At 37.8% G+C, this 12,512-nt stretch overlaps 1 protein-coding gene across 4 annotated transcripts in view; it reads left to right on the top strand.

The window, feature by feature from the left end:
• The window catches only part of LOC149848052 (ceramide synthase 1 LOH3-like), a 29,820-nt gene that overhangs the window by 8,986 nt on the left and 8,322 nt on the right, over positions 1-12,512 (top strand). The gene's annotated exons all lie outside the window — the stretch shown is intronic.

Below are 12,512 nucleotides of genomic sequence, written 5' to 3'. Positions count from 1 at the left end.
GGGCTCCAACGACTTCTATGTTGGAGCCCCTTTTGGTCCTCAAAAATAATAAAAAGAAAAATAAAAAAATAAATAATAAAAATTACATTTGATCAAAAAGGAAAAAAATAGTTGTTTTCTAAAACAACTGTGAAATTACAAAAATACCCCTATCGGGTATTGATGTAATAAACAGAATATATATATATATATATGTATATATATACATATAATAGGTACATTTTAACAGGTACGACTGTGAGAGATGGGATTGAAAGCCATTTTAATAGCACTCTGATTATCACAAAGGAAGGAGGAGCTGGCAATGGGAAGTAAGAGTTCTCCAAGGAGGTGTCGTAACCATGCAACTTCAGCAGTGCCGGCAGCCATGGCTCTATATTCTGCTTCTGTGCTTGACTTGCAAATGGCCCGTTGTCTTTTGCTACTCCAACAGACGAGATTGGAGTCAAGAAAAACACAATAACTCGAAACAGACCGTCTCTCATCTGGATCACCCCCCCAGTCAGCATCAGTATAGGTATAAAGATGATGTCCATCCAAGACATTTGAGGACCTTGTGTAAACGAGGCCATCTCCAATAGTAGCTTTGAGATAGCGTAAAATCCGCTTAACTGCTTCCATATGCTCTTCTGTGGGAGCATGCATGAATTGAGAGACCTGGTTCACTGCATATACTATGTCAGGACGGGTAAAAGTGAGGTATTGCAACATGCCAACAATACTTCGATAAAACCGAGGATTAGGATATGCATCACTTCCATCAAGAGCACGCAACTTGGAGTTAAGAACATTGAGAGTATTTATGGGTTTGCACTGCGACATCCCTGCCTTGTTTAATATGTCAAGAGCATACTTATGTTGAGTGAGAGTCATCTCATTATCCTTTCTATCAAGTTCAACCCCCAAGAAGTATCGTAGCTCGCCAAGATCTTTCATTTTAAAAGCCTCTTGTAGGACCTCTTTAACATGAGCGATATGAGAGGAAGAGTTTCCCGTGAGTACTATATCATCCACATATATGAGAAGCCAAGTTACAGTTTCACCTGACCGATATAAGAATAAAGAATGATCAAGAGCGCTTCGAGTGAAACCAGCCTGCTGAATATGGAGAGAGAACCTGTCAAACCATGATCTAGATGCTTGTTTGAGCCCATATAATGACTTCTGTAGTTTGCAAACCCATTGAGTAGGATCACTTGATGCATACCCTGGAGGTTGCTCCATATATACTTCTTCTTTCAAATAGCCATGAAAAAATGCATTCTTCACATCCAACTGATATAAAGGCCATCCACGTGACACTGCCAGTGAAAGAATAACTCGTATTGTCCCCATCTTGACAACTGGACTGAAAGTTTCATCATAATCCTCACCATACTGTTGAGTGAATCCTCTGGCAACAAGACGGGCTTTGTATCGATCAACACTGCCATCGGGTTTATATTTAATCTTATAAACCCATTTGGAACTCACTACATTTTTCCCGTCTGGTCGAGGAACAAGAGCCCAAGTTTGACATTCATGCAAGGCAGACATCTCCTCATTCATGGCATCAATCCAACGTCTATCTTGAGAGGCTTGATCATAACTCTTGGGCTCCTCATTTTTGTTCACCTCTGTCATAAAGATCTGAAAATCTAAAGAAAAATTGTCATAGCTGACCCACCTGTCAATTGGATGTCTCACCCGTTCTGATCTGCGTGGAAGAACATCGGTTGTGTCTGAAGCACGGATAGAGGGAAGCCTTCTACTATAAGTCATCCCTAAAAAATAACCATATGGTCGAGGATCACATGTGGATGGTTCTGAATCAACTTGGGATGAGGCAAAGGAAGTGTCATGACATATTGGAGCCGAAGATTGATGTGGATCACCCTGTGGAGATAAGATTTCAGCACTTAGCCATGGATCATAAGACTGAGGATCAGCATTGGATTCCACAAGTGTGTCTGTCGAGTCCTTGAATCTGAGTTCATCAAAAACAACATGACGGGAAATGTGTACACGCCCAGTTTTGGGATTGTAACATCTATACCCTTTATAACTGTCAGAATAACCAATAAATCTGCACATAATAGCCCGATCCTGAAATTTGTTTCATAAAGAGACATCAACATGAACATAACAAATACACCCCAAAACCCGCAGCACATTGTAATCAGGGTGTTCATGATGTAAAAGGAAATATGGAGAGTTTCCTTCAAGTAATGACAATGGCAAACGATTGATGATATATACGGCAGTATGGAAAGCTTCAGTCCAAAGAGTCATGGGGATGCCAGTATTATGTAACATGCTTAATGCAGATTCAACTATATGTCTGTGTTTTCTCTCTGCTATGCCATTTTGTTGAGGTGTATGTGGACAGGAAATCTGTCTAGTGATCCCATGATTTAGTAAGTACTCAGTAAATTCTTTTGAGATAAATTCTCCCCCACCATCACATTGGAAATGCACAATATTAGAGGAGTATTTGTTGCGGACTAAGGCATGAAATTGAGTAAACAAGTGAAACACTTCGGATTTATGCTTCATAAAATAAATCCAAGTGTATCGAGAGTAAGAATCAATAAAAACAACATAATATTTGCTCCCAGAAGAAGAAGAAAGAGGAGCTGGTCCCCAAACATCAGAATATATTGTCTCAAATAATTTGGAAGCTCGTTTATTTATCAACTGAAAAGGCAAGGCATGGCTCTTACAAATATGACAATTAGAGCACATGTCTGACTCATTGGCAGGACTCAGACTGGACTTGGGGATGAACCCATTCTTAACAAGATCACGAATAAAAGAATGACTGCAATGACCTAAACGGCCATGCCAAATGAATGACCTATCATACTCTGTTAAAGCAACAGGATGAGGACTAGGAGAAGACGGAACAGAGACACTTGACGAAGACACTGTTGGAGCTTCCTCAAGAACGTACATGTTGCCCTTGTGAACACCCTCAGCGAATGTCTTCTTGGTTCGAGCATCCTTGACATAAACAGAAGATGGAGTAAATTCAACAGAGGAATTAGAATCATCAATAAGCTTAGAGACAGAAATAATATTTTTCTTGATATTTAGAACAACTAGAACATTTTTCAAGGGTAAAGAACAGTGAGACAAAGACACTTGTGCATTTCCAATGTGGGATATCTTATGATGGGATCCATCTCCTGTAACAACTGAGCCTTGAGCTAAATAAGGGAGAGCACTAGAAAGTTTACCTGCATTATCAGTCACATGAGTTGCTGCACCAGAGTCCACATACCAAGTTCCTTCCTCATTCTGTTTAAAATTGATCTTGGACATAGCAGTCATAAGAATTTGTTGCACATCTGGAGGAATATGGTTGCCTGGCACATGTGAACTCGTCTGCGTGTTATCGCGTCGAACCCCTTTGCCTTTGTTCTGCGGATTGTGCCAACACTCAGACTTTACGTGTCCCTTTTTGTTACAATAAAAACAAGTAGGGATCCTCCGTGGGATATTGCCCTGTGTGGTAGCCTGAGGAGTAGGAAGGATTCCTCTTCCCGTCCCTGGTTGCACATGGAACCCTCTAGCACGATTCCCTGGATGAGAATAAGTGTTTGTAACAAGAACATTGTGTTGACCATGCGGCAATAAGTCCTGACGTTGCAATCGACTGGCTTCATGTTGAAGCAGTTTTGCCTTGAGATCTTCAAATGAGGGAAGGGAAGGCAACACCTCTAAAGCAGTACAGAAGACATCGAAATCAGGTCCCAACCCACTTAGGACTTGTTGAACTTTGTCTTTATCGTTAATAGGGTGTCCCACAATGGCCAGTTGATCGCTAATATTCTTCAGTTCAGTCATAAACTCCAAAACTGATCTAGTACCACGCTTGCAATCTTGAAATTGCCTCTTAAGTTGAAGAAATCGGGCTTCAGAAATTTGGGAATATGTTGTGGCTAAGGCCTGCCACAACTCCATTGCAGTGAGATCATCATCAATCCCTGCGAGCACTTCATCTGAAAGGGTTGATGTAATATAAGCAACAAGAGCTTGATCACGTGCCGTCCATGTATCATAATCCGGATTAGGCTCAGTTAATGTGCTTTCAACTTCCCCGGCAGCATTCTTCACATCAGTCACATTGAACTCAGGTGGTGCAGGAAGAGAGCCATCAATGTGGCCATAAAGCCGATGACTCTTGATAAAGGGGATGATTTGACGTTTCCACGTCAAATAATTGGTTTGATTGAGTTTTTGAGAGATAAGTTGAGAAAGAAAGCTGGAAGAGAGGGCAGCCATAGAGGGATTTAAGATGAAATCAGACGAATTTGGGATTTAGGGCAAAATTAGGGCAAAATTTGAGAAAATTAGGGACGGATTGAAAATTAGGGCAGAAATTAGGGCACAGTAGAGACAAAAACAGATGGTGTTTTCGGAGTAAAAGGAGATCTTCACGGTAAGAAAGAAGAAGAAGAGGAGAAATAGGGTTATTTGGGAGAAAGAGGGATTCACGGCAAGAAGGAGAGAGGTTTAGGGATTTTGGGAGAGAGGAACTTACGATCAAAAGAGAGATCCCGCACGATATGTCTTCAGCCCGAACCTGGCTTTGATACCATGTAAGATTTTGATATATGTGGGCTGTAACAAAAGAGGGAGATAGAGAGGGAAATAGGAAAACCTGAGAGAGAGGAAGAGAGGAGAGATAAAGTAGGGGCGCAGAATACTTCTCCCCCTTTGTATCATTCTATTTATACTCAAAATGTACATTTTACAAAATACATAATAAAAAAGAATGTAATTACAAGTATGCCACCGCCTAGAGGCGCGTGCCTTAGGCGGTGTTATGGATTGGATCAAGATCTGATCCAATCCAAATGTGTCTTCTTAACAACCTTGGCATATATTCATCTTGTTCACTTAATATTGTTACAAGCTTATTCTTGGCATTGGCCATATGTGCCTACAGTAGAGGGTGAAGCGAATATAGGGAGCTTTTATAGCCCTTTTTTGGGGGAAACTTTCTCTCATTGTGATATAAGTCACTACTGAATGATGATGTTCTTTATGCAACTTGGTAGTTGTTCTAATTTGTATATATTATGGACCAAGTTCACCCTGGTCTTACTTTTCCTTTTCTACTATTGTTCTTGTTCAGTTTGAGGAAGGTGCTAGGGGATAGAGAGATATGCAGTTTTATGCCATTCTTGTAATTATTGTTATTTCAGAGGTTTCTAACTTTAGTTTTACTGCTGCTTAGATTAATATGATGGGCCATCCAGCTGCTCTGTGTTTTGGATGTCCTCTTAGATGCCAACATTTTCTTCTTTATTCTGTTGCCTCTCTTCTTTTCTCTTGTTTGTAGGTGTATCTTAGGGCATGTTTGCTTTGGTCACAGGTGAGAAAGTAGAAGTTGTGGTTGTGAATCACAAGGTTGACCTTGTGATCTACTTTTCCAAGTTTCAAGGCAAAAAGAGGCAAAAACAATCAAAGCTGGTGATCACAATCACAACTTTTACTTTTTCGTGTTCCACTTGAAAGAAGATGAAGTCCACAACCGAAACTTCAAATGAATATCACAAAGGATCTTTCTCAATGAACAAAACACACAAAAACCTAAATGCTCAAAGGAGTGCACACAAAAAGAGGCAAAAATAATATTTCATTCAAGTGGGATGAAACCCACACAAAAAAGTGATTTTACAAGGGGGTTTTACCCCATATATATAATGCTCACAAGATGGAGCCAAGAGGGAGTCGTTGGACTCCCAACGGCTCTTAATAGAGTCATTGGGGGTCCAACGACTCTCAAGTATAGGTGCTTTTTGACTTTGGTCAAAAACCTCATGTTACTAAAAAGGTTTAAAAAATAAAAATAAAACGTAACCTAACCTAATTACAATCTAACTATCTAACTAGAATATAACTAACTGTATTACATTACATTTTAACACTCTCCCTCAAACTTACGATTGAATAACCAAAAGTTTGTCCAAGAGAAAGTGAAATCGAGGAGCAGCGAGAGGTTTGATAAAAAAATCTGTCAGTTGATATTCTGAGGAAACATATGGTAGATCAATGGTGCCATGTAGGAACTCTTCTCGTGCGTAGTGACAATCCATTTCAATATGCTTCGTGCGTTCATGGAATGTTCGGTTGCTGGCAATATAAATAAAACTTTTGTTGTCGCGGCGTAGTCTTGATGCTCCTGTACTTTCAACACCCATGTCATGAAGCAAACACCTTAGCCAGACTACTTCTATAGTGGTTGTAGTCATCGCTCTGTATTCAGCTTCAGTTGTCATACCAAGCCTTTAGGGCTTGCTTAAGTCCATATAAAGCTTTGTTTAATCGAAGAGCCTTTCCTTTGGGAATAGTAATACCAAGTGGTGGTTCCATATATACTTCTTCAACTAGGTTTCCATTAAGGAATGTGTTTTAACATTCATTTGATATATATGTCATTTCTTTGAAGATGCTAGAGCTATCAAGATCCTAACTGTGGTCATTCTTGCAACCGGGGCAAATGTTTATTCATAGTCTATTCTGTATTCTTGGGAATATCTTTTGGCAACTAAACAAGCCTTAACCCTTTCAAGAGTTCCATCACTCTTGGTTTTCACTTTGTACACCCACCAACATCCGATAGACTTTTTTTTTATGGAAGATCTTTGATAGTCCAAGTATTTGCTTTTTCTAAGGCTCTTAACTCTACTGACATTGCTTTGACTCATTCAGATTGTTCTTTTGTTGTATCATAGGTAGAGGGTTCTACATAGGAGTGTATCCAAGCAATATAGGCTTGATACTTTGGTGAAAAAAGGCTCATATAACACAATTTTTTTAGAAACTTTAGAGACTCTCGATGACTTCCTAGTGGATACTTGTTCCTGTCCTTTAGTGTATTTTTCGAGAGCACATGGTTTCTCTAAATTACCTCGCCTAGAGTACTGAATGCAATTAAAAGGGTCACTAAAAGCTTCTTAATTTGTTATATCAAGTTGTTCTTCTGGACTTTTTTGCTAGATCATCCAATAGAAAAGAATATTCATCTATTTCTTTAGAATTCATATTTTCAAAAAAACTTTCATTTTCCACGAAGGATACATTCCTTGAAACATATAATTTTTTTGTTTTGAAATTAAAGCATTTATAGCCTTTTTATGACTTGCATACCGTAAAAATGCACATGAAATAACATGCAGAGAGAATTTATCATTTTTGTTTGAAAAAACGAAGCATTTGCACCAAAAAACTCTTAACTTGGAGTAATCTGGGATTTGTTTAAAAAGTTTTTCAACAGGAGTTATATGATATAAGGAAGATGATGGCATCCTGTTGATAAAAGGTAAACTGCGGTTAATGTGGCTTCGGCCCAAAAAACCTTTGGTACTTGATGCGTAATAAGTAAGGTTCTTGTTGTTTCTATGATGTGCCTATGTTTTTTTTTTGCTAACCCGTTTTGTTGAGGGGTATAAGGGCATGATTTTTGATGTATAATGCCATGCAAGTTTAAGTAATCCTTAAATTCTTTAGACAAAAATTTCCCCCCTGAATCAGTGCGAAAAATTGAAATATCCTCTTGAAATTGATTTTTACCTAACTGATGAAATATTTGAAAGTGTGAAAAGACTTCTGATTTGTGTTTAAGAAAATAAATCCAAGTGTGTCTTGTGAAATCATCTACAGTGCGGGGCCCCATACATCTGAATGTATTAACTCTAGTGGTCGAGAAGAGACAAAGGTTCTTGATTGAAACGGTAGTCTTTTCATTTTTCTCAGAATACATTTTTCACATTTAAAATTCTCAAAATTATAAAAAAAATCATTTTTGGAAATAACTGGAGCTTGGATACACTAGGATGTCCAAGTCTCTTGTGCCATAAGTCCAAGTCAACCTTTTGAACATTACAACACAATGTATTCTTAGGTATGTCCAAAAAATCCATATAGTACAAGCCTTCTTCTCTATGGCCTTCCCCAATCAGCTTTCCTGACTAGTGATCCTGCACTCCACATTTACGAGAGGAGAAAGAAATATTACATCCATGGTTAGTTAATTGTGAAACAGATAGAAGATTTAAATTGAGTTTTAGAATATATCTAACTTGTGGAATGTAAAACCTTTTTGGGTTTTCAAAATTTTCTACTCCTTTAATTTCAAGAGATATTCCATCAACAGTAAACACATTTGACCCATTTGAGTTATGACATTTAGATAAGACATTAATATTTGGGGTCATATGAAAAGAAGCACCTGAGTCAAGAAGCCAAAGAGATTTACCTGGATCTGAGGTGCTAATGGAAGATATTGCGGCTCCAGTAGAGGAAGACGCTTTCTTGAGCAGTGGTTGAAGTGTCTCGACCAGTTGTGCCAGAGACATGCTTCCAATGGAAGATTCATTGGATTCTTGCGGAGGTCCGACAGAGGCAACCTTTTTTTCATATGGTTTCTTCACCTTTGGACAGTAAGTTTTTACATGTCTTGGCTCACAACGGTAGTAACAAATTACTTTTCTCTTCTCAAAATCATTTTTGTCATTCGTTCTTCCATAATTTGGAGGTTTGTAAGTGCGAACATGATTCTCTGGTCTAGATACGGCTAGAACTGAGTCATCATCATTTTTGGCAATTCTACTTTTGAGTTGATTTTCCTCCATGCTCAATTCTTCTATAGTATTTTCAATTGAGGGAACCTTTCCTCGATGAAGAAGAATGGACTTGGTAGCTTTCAAATCCGATCTTAGTCCATTGACAAATTGAAAAAAGTGCTCCGCATTCATTTGATTTTGGCGGAGTTCGATGTCTTGCAATGCCACTTTGGTTCGAGAAGAGCCAACTCTTCCCATAATTCGGACAAGCTATTGTAGTATTCTCTAATGCTTTTGTCCCCTTGAACCATATTCCGAACTTGATGTTGTAGATTGCACACATGTGCAATGTCTTTAAGAGAATACATTCTCTTAAGATAGTCTCAAGCGTCATTTGCATGTTCAAACTTTGCAAGACTTGAACATTTTTTTATATCCACGCTACTTATAAGCCAAGACATAATCTTGGTGTGACCCATTCTCCATTCTTTCCACTTTTTCTCATAAGCGATAATGGCTTTAGTTTTTTCTACCTCCGTAAGAGGTATTTCTTTTTCTCCTTTGATCTTTGTGAGGATTAGTTTAGGTTCCAAATCGGTTCCATCCACTAATCCCCACAACCCGTTTCCCCATATAAGGTGTTTTATAATCGAAGCCCATGTGACGTAGTTAGAATCATTGAGCTTGATGGGTTTAACGGTGTTGTTATCATTGTCATCCATTTTACAAGGCTTAATAGGGAGAGAAAAAAGGAAAAGAACAATAAGAGTAGAGAAAAGGGATATACTCTACCACAAATGATAGATACGAGCACACCTTTATATATATTTGAAGAAGAATGTCTCTTCTTCTCCAAAGCTTGAGTGGCATGCTTCCCAAAGCAACGAGACAAAAGGCTTGATCACAACCTTTGCTCATGATACCATGAAAGAAGATGAAGTCCACAACCGAAACTTCAAATAAATATCACAAAGGATCGTTCTCAATGAACAAAACACACAACAACCAAAATGCTCAAAGGAGTGCACACAAAAAGAAGCAAAAAATAATATTTCATTCAAGTGGGATGAAACCCACACAAAAAAGTGATTTTACAATGCGGTTTTACCCCACATATATAATGCTCACAAGATGGAGCCAAGAGGGAGTCGTTGGACTCCCAACGGCTCTTAATAGAGCCGTTGGGGGTCCAACGACTCTCAAGTACAGGTGCTTTTTGACTTTGGTCAAAAAGCACATGTTACTAAAGAGGTCTAAAAAAGTCTAAAAACAGAAATAAAACCTAACCTAACCTAATTACAATCTAACTATCTAACTAGAATATAACTAACTGTATTACATTACATTTTAACACCACTAACCTTGAGAAAGTATGGTGATTGTGATTTACAATCACAGGTCATTGCAAACATGCCCATAGAGTTATTAGCACTTAAACTTATGGGTTAAGAGATATGCATGATTACTGTTTAACTTTAGGGGCTTGACTAGGATACTACATTTGACTGACTTGAAATTGACACCTGGAATTTGAGTTTCAAACAATGTCCATGATTCTTATCTATGAAGGCTTTGAAATAAGGCCCTTTCCTGCCTGAGCCCATCAAAAAAGCATTTGTTCTTCTACATAGTTGATTTAGACTTTGATCTTGAAGCCATTAGAGAGAACATATTGCACTAAAGGGTTCCATCATTTTTGCATTAACTTTTCTCTACTTTTCCATAAAGAGTAAAAGGAACCTGATGCAGAAATCAGATTTTTGTTGTTCATAGGTTGTCTCTTATTGGAGAAGGTAGCGTAACTGGTCCACGGTTTGTTAAAAGGAAGGGAACTTTTGAATGTTAGCCATGATTGTGGTAGAACTTGTGCCTTGCTCCTTACTGTGGATGTCCTAAGGCCTTGCTGGCAGAAACTGTGTTCATTGTAGGCTTGTAGCCAATTCAATTTGGCATCTCGTGCTCTATGAGTCCACACTCTGTTAGTTGCTCTTCTCAAGTTGCTTGAATGTGCTTACCATGCTCACATGGATGGGCTGTATCATGACAAAATGGACTACAAAGCATCTAGAAAAGTAGATGGAGTTAGAAAGTAATCAGACCTTATCAAAATTTGTGGTTTATTTTTTTTTTCCTTTCCCTTTTTACATTTTTTTAGTTCTTGGCTTCAGCAATAGAAACAATCTTTCTCAACTGAAAATTTGGCATCTTCTTTTATATGTTCACACCGCCCTATTATGAGTATGTCTCAAGTTGCTCGGATGTGTTTGCTATGTTCACCTCAATGGGCCATATCATCACGAATGGACTATAAAGCATCTAGAAGAGTAGATGTGGTTACAAAGTTATCAAACCTTAACAAAATCTGTGTCTTGTTTGTTTTTCCCTTTTCTCTTTTTGCATTTTTTGAATTATTGCTTCTGGTGATGTTAGCAAGCCACAAAAATTCCCGTCAACACATTTCCAAATGGACTTAAGAGAACAAAATCTTTGCTCCACCAAGTTTTTACAGGACCACTGAGCCTGTTTGAAAATTTTACGTAGATGATATACATAAATGTATGTTTTCTTCTTTGATGCATGTTGAGTATAGTTTCGGAGAAAAGAACTGTGATCATCAAATTAAGCAATTCAGGTAATTGCTGTTGTTCATGCTACATAAAAGAAACAGAGTACTGGTAAGGTTTCCTGTTAATCCTAAGCAACTGCAACAATCTGTGGAAGAGAGTGTAAATAGAAACAATCTTTGTAATATCTGTGAATTGATATGATGAGCAGATCCACCAATTGTTGACTCACGGTGATGCTATCTCATTCTCATTTAGTAAATATTGTACCCTTATTCTGCTTTGTCTTTCAAGAGATAGAAAGGGAACATTTATTGGTGATTGTGAACATTTGGAGTGTTGTCAATTCTGCAGGCAGGTATCATGTCTGCTAAACTTTATTGTTCATTATCTGTTTCTGCTCATATTTGTACTTGAGCGTCCTGTTACAGTATCTACTTGGGTCACTGGTTTAATATCCACCATATGTTCCTTTTTTACTCTAAAATAATCATCCTTTTTTTACTGCTTTAGACCTGATTATGAAAGCATCTTTTCTACTATTTGCTGAACCTTGGTTTTCCTACATGAATGGTCAATAGGCCTTTGTATCTCCAGTATCATTTAGTTATGAGGTCTATATTCTGGACATGCTATGAGAGAAGTTTGGTCAACTATCTTTATAAACAGAGTGGTTTCATGTTGCTTTTTCTCTATTGCTTGATTAGTCGGTTCTTAAGATCATGGCCTCATAGTCATGGCCATCTCTTTGCATGATTAATCGTACTGTTTTGAAACTAATGAATATAATGGAGTATTTTGGTATAAAAAATCTTGTGGGGATGGTATGTTTGATACCTGACCTTGGGCTGCAGTCTCATTAGTGATCTAGGAACTTAGTTTTAAGAATTTCAATGTGACAATGATGTGGTATACTCTTTTTACTTGGATGACAGAGTCATGACCATCTCTTTGGATGATCATTCTGTTTAAATGTATTAATTCATATATGAATGTATAGATTTATATATGAGTGTATATGTATATAATTATATATTATATATTTTTGTAACTGTTTTATTATTGTAATAGGTTTTACCCATGTAGGGCCATTTTGGTCATTTGCACTTATAGGAGGTACTGCCCATTAGGGGGCAGTTTTGTCTTTGTACAGTTTTTTTAATATTTTTTTGTATTTTCCCTCTTGTATGAGGGTATATTGGACAAAGTCCAATATAGTCGTTGGGATCTCCCCAACAGCTATATTTATAGCCATTGGGAGCATCCCAAGGCAAAGACTATATGGTGACCATGTAGCCTATATAAAGGGGTAATTCCTCCCATTTGTTTCTAATGCTTTTCCTAATCATTCTACTCAATAAAGATTATATTTTTTATGCTCTTGTGTTATTGT

This window comes from Nuphar pumila, chromosome 1 (genome assembly GCF_984573655.1).
Source record: "Nuphar pumila chromosome 1, dmNupPumi1.hap1.1, whole genome shotgun sequence".
NCBI lineage: Eukaryota > Viridiplantae > Streptophyta > Magnoliopsida > Nymphaeales > Nymphaeaceae > Nuphar > Nuphar pumila.
This window is presented reverse-complemented; position numbering and strand designations above follow the sequence as displayed.